Source organism: Leptonychotes weddellii, chromosome 4 (assembly GCF_054177405.1).
Source record: "Leptonychotes weddellii isolate Sample4059 chromosome 4, ASM5417740v2, whole genome shotgun sequence".
In the NCBI taxonomy this organism is placed as follows: domain Eukaryota; kingdom Metazoa; phylum Chordata; class Mammalia; order Carnivora; family Phocidae; genus Leptonychotes; species Leptonychotes weddellii.
Window position 1 is genome coordinate 94,510,722 of NC_138372.1, and position 8,853 is coordinate 94,519,574.

The 8,853-nt window shown below is 39.9% G+C and overlaps 1 pseudogene; it reads right to left on the minus strand.

Annotated features, from left to right (window-relative positions):
• Positions 1–772: 772 nt before the first annotated feature.
• On the minus strand, positions 773–2,942 carry LOC145720884 (large ribosomal subunit protein eL22 pseudogene; annotated as a pseudogene).
• Between the last annotated feature and the right edge of the window lie 5,911 nt (positions 2,943–8,853).

Genomic DNA, 8,853 nt, shown 5'->3' on the forward strand with positions numbered 1-8,853 from the left:
AGCAAATCTCCCTGAAAATAGAATAATAAGCAAAAAGATGTGGGAGACTGGCTGGCTCAGTCAGTAGAGCATGCAACTCTTGATCTTGGGGTGATGAGTTCAAGCCCCAGTTGGGTGCAGAGATTACTTAAAATAAATAAATAAATAAATAAATAAGAAGTAAAAAGATGGAAAATAGAAGGAAAAAGTTGGGAATATTAGAGACCAGTCCAGAAGGTTCAACATACAATTAATAGGAGTTTCAGAAGAGAACATATAAAACAAAATTATCAAAGAAAAATGTGAGAAAACATCCCAGAGCTGAAGTGCATAAACTTTTAGGCAAATGAGCCCACTGAGTGGTCTTCCAAGAAATAAAAAAGACCTACAGCATGAGGGGCGCCTAGGTGGCTCAGACGGTTAAGCGTCTACCTTCGGCTCAGGTCATGATCCCAGGGTCCTGGGATCAAGCCCCACATCGGGCTCCCTGCTCCGCAGGAGGCCTGCTTCTCCCTCTGCCTGCCGCTCCCCCTGCTTGTACTCTCTCTTTCTCTCTGTCAAAAAAAATAAAACCTTAAAAAAAAAAAAAAAAGACCGCTCTTCCCCTAAGCGGCCTGAGGTGACCTCTGAAAATGGTTTGCTATTCGCTTGACCCAGAAAACCCTACGAAATCATGTAAATCAAGAGGTTCAAATCTTCGTGTTCACTTTAAGAACACACGTGAAACTACCCAGGCCATCAAGGGTCTGCATATACGAAAAGGCACCAAGTATCTGAAAGATGTCACTTTACAGAAGCAATGTGTGCCATGCCGTCGCTACAGTGGTGGAGTTGGTAGGTGTGCCCAGGCCAAACAGTGGGGCTGGACACAGGGTCGGTGGCCCAAGAAGAGTGCGGAATTTTTACTGCACATGCTTAAAAATGCAGAGAGAAATGCTGAACTTAAGGGTTTAGATGTTGATTCTCTGGTCATTGAGCACATCCAGGTGAACAAAGCCCCCAAGATGAGGCGTAGAATGTACAGGGCTCATGGTCAGATTAACCCATACATGAGCTCTCCCTGCCACATTGAGATGATCCTTACTGAAAAAGAGCAGATTGTTCCTAAATCAGAAGAGAAGTTTGCACAGAAGAAAAAGATATCCCAGAAGAAACTGAAGAAACAAAAACTTATGGCCCGGGAGTAAATTCTGCAGAATAAATGCAAATTTAAAAAAAAAGAGAGAAAAAAAAAAAAAGACCTACACCACGATACATTATCATGAAATAATAGAACATCTAGGGTAAAAGAAATATACTAAAACTTCCTGAGAGAAGAGAAGTCAGTCTAACTTCAGAACTGAAGGACAGAGAGTTCCACGAGGAATATTCCTTTAAAGAAATGTTATGACCAGTTACCTGATACATTTGAACATGAGAGAGGAGTTATATTTTCAACAGTGAGTTTAGAGATGAATAAGCAACTATAAAACAAAAGCAAAGGGAGGAGGCAGGGGGATGTCATTATCAATTCAAGGGAAATTAAAAGTTGTACAAGAAAAGACATATACACTGTTTGGCTTAGCTGTGGGTAAATATTGATGATTTTCTAAATGCTGATTCTGCTAAAATTATGATTCAAGGGGCACCTGGGTGGCTCAGTCGTTAAGCGTCTGCCTTCGGCTCAGGTCCTGATCCCAGGGTCCTGGGATCAAGCCCCGCATCGGGCTCCCCGCTCCGCGGGAAGCCTGCTTCTCCCTCTCCCACTCCCCTTGCTTGTGTTCCCCCTCTCGCTGTGTCTCTCTCTGTCAAATAAATAAATAAAATCTTAAAAAAAATTATGATTCAATAATTAATCACCAGGGAAACGCAAATCAAAACCACAATGAGATATCTCACACCTGTCAGAATGGCTAGAATCAAAAAGACAAGAAATAAAAAGTGTGGGGAGGATGTGGAGAAAAAGTAATCCTCATGAACCGTTGGTGGGAATGCAAATTGATGCAACCACTGTGGAAAAGAGTATGGAGTTTTTCAAAAAATTAAAAATCAAATTACCATATTATCCAGTAATTCCACTATTGGGTATCTACCCAATGAAAACAGAAACACTAATTCAAAAAGATATATGCACCCATATGTTTATTGCAGCATTATTTACAATAGCCAAGATATGAAAGCAACCCAAGTGTTCATCTATGGATAAAGAAGTTTGGTATATGTGGTATATAACACAATGGAATAGTCTTTATCCATAAAAAAGAATGAGATCTTGCCATATGCAACAACATGGATGGACCTGGAGGGTATAATGCTAAATGAAATGTCAGACAGAAAAGGACAAATACCATATGATTTCACTCATATGTGGAATTTAAGAAACAAAACAAATGAACAAATGAAGAAGAGACCAAAAAACAGACTTTTGGGGGGGTTCCAAAGTTTTATTCAAGAACTTATATAAAATATTCCAGATAAATGAGCTTTAATCCTCACCTTCCTCCTCTTTCTCATCCTGGTAAATCTGGAAGTAACAATTCATAACTGCTGTTGGCAACTGTGCACAACCAGTGACGAAGATTATTCTTCAAATATTTTTCAGTGAGATATTTCAAATGCCTTTTGGAAAAAGGCACCTCAAAAGGTACAGTAATCTTGCTCTTACTCCTTTCAATGGTTGCAACCCCTCCACCGAGAGTCTCAGCTTTTCTATTCACTTTGAATCTCTCTTGAGGAAACCGCTCAAAAGGGGCTGCATCCGTGATTCCATCTTCTACAGGGTGGCTGCGGTCAAGGATAAACTTCAGAGCTTGCTTCTTTTTTTGCCCCCCTTCAGCACAAGCTTTTTCACAGGTGTCAGGGTGGCAATGGAGGCGGAAAGGGAAGTGGTCATACTATGCACAGGCAAAGAGTCCGCCAAAAAAACCAGAGGTTTTGGGTTTTTTGGGGTTTTTTTAAGATTTTATTTATTTATTTGACAGAAAGAGAGAGCACAAGCAGGGGGAGCGGCAGAGGGAGAGGGAGAAGCAGCCTCCCTGCTGAGCAAGGAGCCTGACATGGGGCTCGAGGTGGGGCTCGATCCCAGAACCCCGGGATCATGACCTGAGCCGAAGGAAGACGCTTAACTGACTGAGCCACCCAGGCGCCCCAAAAACAGAGTTTTAAATACAGAGAACAAAGTGATGGTTTCCAGAGGGGAGATGGGTGGAGCGATCGGTGAAATAGGTGAAGGGGATTAATAATACACTTACCCTGATGAGCACTGAGCAATGTACAGAATTATTGAATCATGGTATTGTACACCTGAAACTAGCATAACACTATTATGTTAATTATACTTCAATAAAAAATATAATAACTATATCAGGAGGATAGGATAGAAGTATGTGTTGGGGAGTAACACATGATGAGGTAAATCCTTATCTTTTGTAGTTGGAAGTTAAAAGGTAATAATATCTGGGGCTCAGTCGGTTAAGCACGGACTCTTCATCTCAGTTCAGGTCTTGATCTCAGGGTGTGAGTTCAGGCCCCGCATTGGGCTCCACGATGGCCATGGAGCCTACTTTAAAAAGGGGGGGATGCCTGGGTGGTTCTGACAGTTAAGCATCTGCCTTCAGTCAGGTCATGATCCCAGGGTCCTGGGATCAAGCCCCGCATTGGGCTCCCTGCTCTGCGGGAAGCCTGCTTCTCCCTCTCCCTCTGCCTGCCACTCCCCCTGCTTGTGCTCTCTCTCTCTCTCAAATAAAAAAATAAAAATCTTTTTTAAAAAATAAGAAAAATAAATATTTAAAAAAGTTTTTAAAGATATTATCTGAAACTGAAAAATCAAGAAATAGCAGTATAAACACGTTTTTGAAAATTTGGAGTTCTAGGGGCACCTGGGTGGCTCAGTCAATAAAGCATCTGCCTTCTGCTCAGGTCATGATCCCAGGATCCTGGGATGGAGCCCCACATCAGGCTCCCAGCCTGCTTTTCCCTCTCCTCCCCATTTGTGCTGTCTCTCTCTCTCAAATAAATAAAAATAAAATCTTTTTTTCTAAAAAGAAAGAAAATTTGGAGTTCTAGACTGCAAGCAACCATTAAAAAGTTGCAGTGATTGAGGAAGTACAAGTTGGATATGGGGAGAATAGAGTGTTATGACTTTTAACAATCTCTTTGGCCTTTTACACTATGTACCTGTACTGCTTTGATAAAAATCAAAATTAAATTTAAAAATTAATATGAGGTAGTGGCACCTGGGTGGCTCAGTCAGTTAAGTGTTCGACTCTTGATTTCAGCTCAGGTCATGAACTCATGGTTGTGAGATTGAGCCCTGCACTGGGCTCTAAGCTGGGCATGGAGCCTGCTTAAGATTCTCTCTCTCCCTCTCCCACTGCCCCTCCCCGCTCCTTCCCTCTTTAAAAATAACAACAACAACAATAATAATAATATGTAGCTAACAACTGACTTGTGGATCTTCTACAAAGACAAGAAAATATATTGAGTGTTTTAGCTGTCTTTAAGCCAACATTTGCTTTTCTTTTTCTGTAGTAAAAGATAAGAATATACATATATTTTGTTATAGAGAAGTTTAGCATGCCAAATCCAAACTCACTGTTACAAGATAGAGAGCTTATTCAATGCACAATGCCTGTTGATGGGATTTTGGTATATTCTTCTGCCATGTGTTTGAATAAGTATGTTTCCCTGTTTATTTCTTAATACAGCCTGGATTTTTGCCAAGGCTGTGTTTGGGTTTCCATTTAACTTCAGTTCAATCATGTCAACAGCTTCCACAAATACCAAAAACAAAGTCTTAGTAACCCAAGAGTTTAATGCAATCCTACTGAAATATATTGAAATTTGATAGAAGCTGGGTGATTGGTGCAATGTGGTCCATTTAATTCAGGTTTTCTCCTGCTTGGTTATTTCAGCTGCTTTAACAAACAGAATTTTGCATTAGTATGAATTATTTTGGTGATATTATTTCTTACAAAATGGTGGGTTTACTTTCTTTTTTTTAATTTATTTTATTATGTTATGTTAATTACCATACATTACATCATTAGTTTTTGATGTAGTGTTCCATGATTCATTGTTTGCATATAACACCCAGTGCTCCATTCAGTACCTGCCCTCTTTAATACCCATCACCAGGCTAACCCATCCCCCCACCCCCTCCCCTCTAGAACCCTCAATTTGTTTCTCAGAGTCCATAGTCTCTCATGGTTCATCTCGCCCTCCAATTTCCCCCTCTTCATTTTCCCCCTCCTACTAGTTTCTTTTTTTTTTTTTAACATATAATGTATTATTTGTTTCAGAGGTACAGGTCTGTGATTCATCAGTCTTAAGGAATCCACCGCGCTCACCATAGCACGTACCCTCCCCAATGCCCATCACCCAGCCACCCCATCCCTCCCACCCCCCACCACTCCAGCAACCCTCAGCTTGTTTCCTGAGATTAAGAATTCCTCATATCAGTGAGATCATACGATACATGTCCTTTTCTGATTGAATTATTTCGCTTAGCATAATACCTTGTTCCATCGACGTCATTGCAAATGGCAAGATTTCGGGCTTTTGATGGCTGCATAATATTCCATTGTATATATATATACCACATATTTTCTATCCATTTATCTGTTGATGGACATGTTGGCTCTTTCCATAGTTTGGCTATTGTGGACATTGCTGCTATAAACATTGGGGTGCACGTACCCCTTCAGATCACTACATTTGTATCTTTGGGGTAAATATCCAATAGTGCGATTGCTGGGTCATACTGTAGCTCTATTTTCAACTTTTTGAGGAACCCCCATACTGTTTTCCAGAGTGGCTGCACCAGCTTGCATTCAACGGGTTTACTTTCAATATGTGTCTTTTTATTGTTTTGTTTTTGTGCCTTTTTTTGTTTCTTCTTCATTGTTTCAATGTGTCTTTGAAGAGCTTGCTACACTCACTAATGTAGACTTTACTCACCTTTAAACCAAAATTTGCTCAATTGAACATATCTCTCACTTTATACTGAAAATCCATGAGAAGATGGTATTTGTTGTACAAAAATTTAACCATGATACAGGTGAATTTTATTTCTGTGAAATAGCTAAAAGGTCATGAGAGAGAAAAATACTAAATTTTTGCCTAGTCCTGGAACACCAATTGTAGGGTCCTTTGTCCATCTCTCCAGAGAAAGAAGGAAAGAGTGACAACTCATGTATATACGTTTGGAGGAGTATAACCTTTATGGAGGGCAATATTACAATAAATATAGCAAAAAAAAAAACCAAAAAGGTGCACACCCCAAACTAAAAAGAAATACCACAACACATGTATTAGGGTGGCTACTTTGTTGTTGTTTTATTTTGCTTTATGTATATACATATACCTATATATGTGTGTGTGAATGTACATGTATATATATAACCCTGACAATGCCAAAGGCTGGAGCAACTGGAGCTCTCACACATTGCTGGTGGGAATGAACAACAGTACAACCACTATGACAGACAGTTTGGCTGTTTCTTACAAAGTTAAACATACACTTACCATACAACCCAGCACAGGGTGTTCACTCCCACTACTACTCCCATTCAAGAACAATAAAAAAGTAGGTTCATTCAAAAACTCTTACCCAAATGTTTATAGTGGTTTGATTCTTGGTTGCGAAAAACTAGAAACAACCCACATGTTCTTCAGCTGGTAAGTGGATAAACAGTGGTACATCCATAGAGTGGAAAAACTCAGCAATAAAATGCAACAAATTTCTGATATGCAACAACATGAATGAATGCTAAGTGAAAGAAGCCAGACTCAAAAGTCTACATACTGTATAATTTAATATATAAGACATTCTGGGAAAGGCAAAATTATAGGGTCAGAAAACAGATCAGTAGTTACTAAAGGATGAGTGTGGGAAGAGAAGCTGACTACAAAGGGCACAAGGGAATTATGGTGCGGCAGGGTTCTGTATCTTGATTATGATGGTGGTTACGTGAATGTATGCATTTGTCAAAACACATAGAACTGTACACTAACAAGATGAATTTTACTGTATATAAGTTACACCTTCATAAACCTGACTTTTTAAAAGGATTGGGGGCGCCTGGGTGGTGCAGTTGGTTAAGCACCCGGCTCTTGGCTTCTGCTCAGGTCCTGATCTCAGGGTCATGAGATCGAGCCCTGCGTCAGGCTCCATGCTCAGCGTGGAGTCTGTTTCAGACTCTCTCTCCCTAACCCTCTGCCCACCCCCACCATACGCATGCTCTCTCTCTCAAATAATAAATATATTTTTTAAAAGGGTTGAGTTTGAACTTTTTCATAATAAAAAGTTAAAATAAAAAGCATAGACCCTCTTGCAATTCTAGGAAACAATTAGACAATGTGTAAATATGTATGAACAAGAATATTCTCATTGAAGTATTGTTACAGATAAAAACTGAAGAAAAAAAAAAAAACTCAAGCAATCCCAAGGCAGAGGATTGGGTAAATATAGTAGGTTATTTCTATACAATACTATGAAGTTTAAATAACTGTTGACAGAGGGGTGTCTGGGTGGCTCAGTCATTAAGCATCTGCTTTTGGCTCAGGTCATGATACCAAGGCCCTGGGATTGAACCCCACACCGGGCTCCCTTCTCGGCAAGAAGCCTGCTTCTCCCTCTCCCCCACTTGTGTTCCCTTTCTTGCTATGTCTCTGTCAGGTGAATAAATAAAATCTTTTTTAAAAAATTTTTAAAAATTAAAATAAATTGATGACAGAGAAGGGGAGAGTGGGCTCATAGTGAACTTCTTTGATTGAGTTCATTATGAAGTATAAACACTTAACTATCAAAAAATCCAAACATATCTGGTGCTTAGAGTAACTCCAAAAACACATGTGAGGTTACTATGTTCTGCTTAGTTAGCATATTGATAAATATAAGATTAGTAGGGGAAGAAGTGAATGTAAATTATAATTAAAGAATTTTCTAAAAGTGATAATACTTTGTAGCTCTAGTGAATATGAATATATACTGGGTTTTATATATGTTCAATAATTTAATATGTAGGTCTCATTCCTTTTGTAATTAAAGAAAGGAACAAGCCATCTATTAAAGCAAAAGAAAGAAAAACAGGGAGACATGTTTATTGACATTGAAGAATGTTCACAAAATAATGTTAGGAAAAAAGGTTACAGGCCAAATATGTGTATGGTATGGTCCCATTTGTGTAAAAAGTACAATATTTATACACATAAAATGTATGTATTCATTTTTTTAAAAGATTTTATTTATTCACTGGAGAGAGAGAGAGCACACAAGGGGAGGAGAGAGGGAGAGGGAGAAGCAGACTCCCCGCTGAGCAGGGAGCCGGGTTCAGATACAGGGCTTGATCCCAGGACCCCAGGATCATGACCTGAGCCCAAGGCAGACGCTTAACCTTCTGAGCCACCCTGGTGCCCCAAAATATGCATTTAGATGTAACTTCATAGAAAAACGTTTGTAAAATACCAAATATTAACACGGTTATTTCTTTTTTTTTTAATTTTATTTATTTATTTGAGAGAGAGAAAGAGAGCATGAGAGGGGGGAGGGTCAGAGGGAGAAGCAGACTGCCTGCTGAGCAGGGAGCCCGATGCGGGACTTGATCCTAGGACTCCAGGATCATGACCCGAGCCAAAGGCAGTCGCTTAACTGACTGAGCCACCCAGGCACCCACAGTTATTTCTAATTGAAGGAATTTTTTTTTTTTTTAAAGATTTTATTTATTTATTTGAGACAGAGAATGAGAGAGAGAGAGCACATGAGAGGGGGGAGGGTCAGAGAGAGAAGCAAGCTCCTTGCCGAGCAGGGAGCCCGATGCGGGACTCGATCCAGGGACTCCAGGATCATGACCTGAGCCGAAGGCAGTCGCTTAACCAACTGAGCCACCCAGGCGC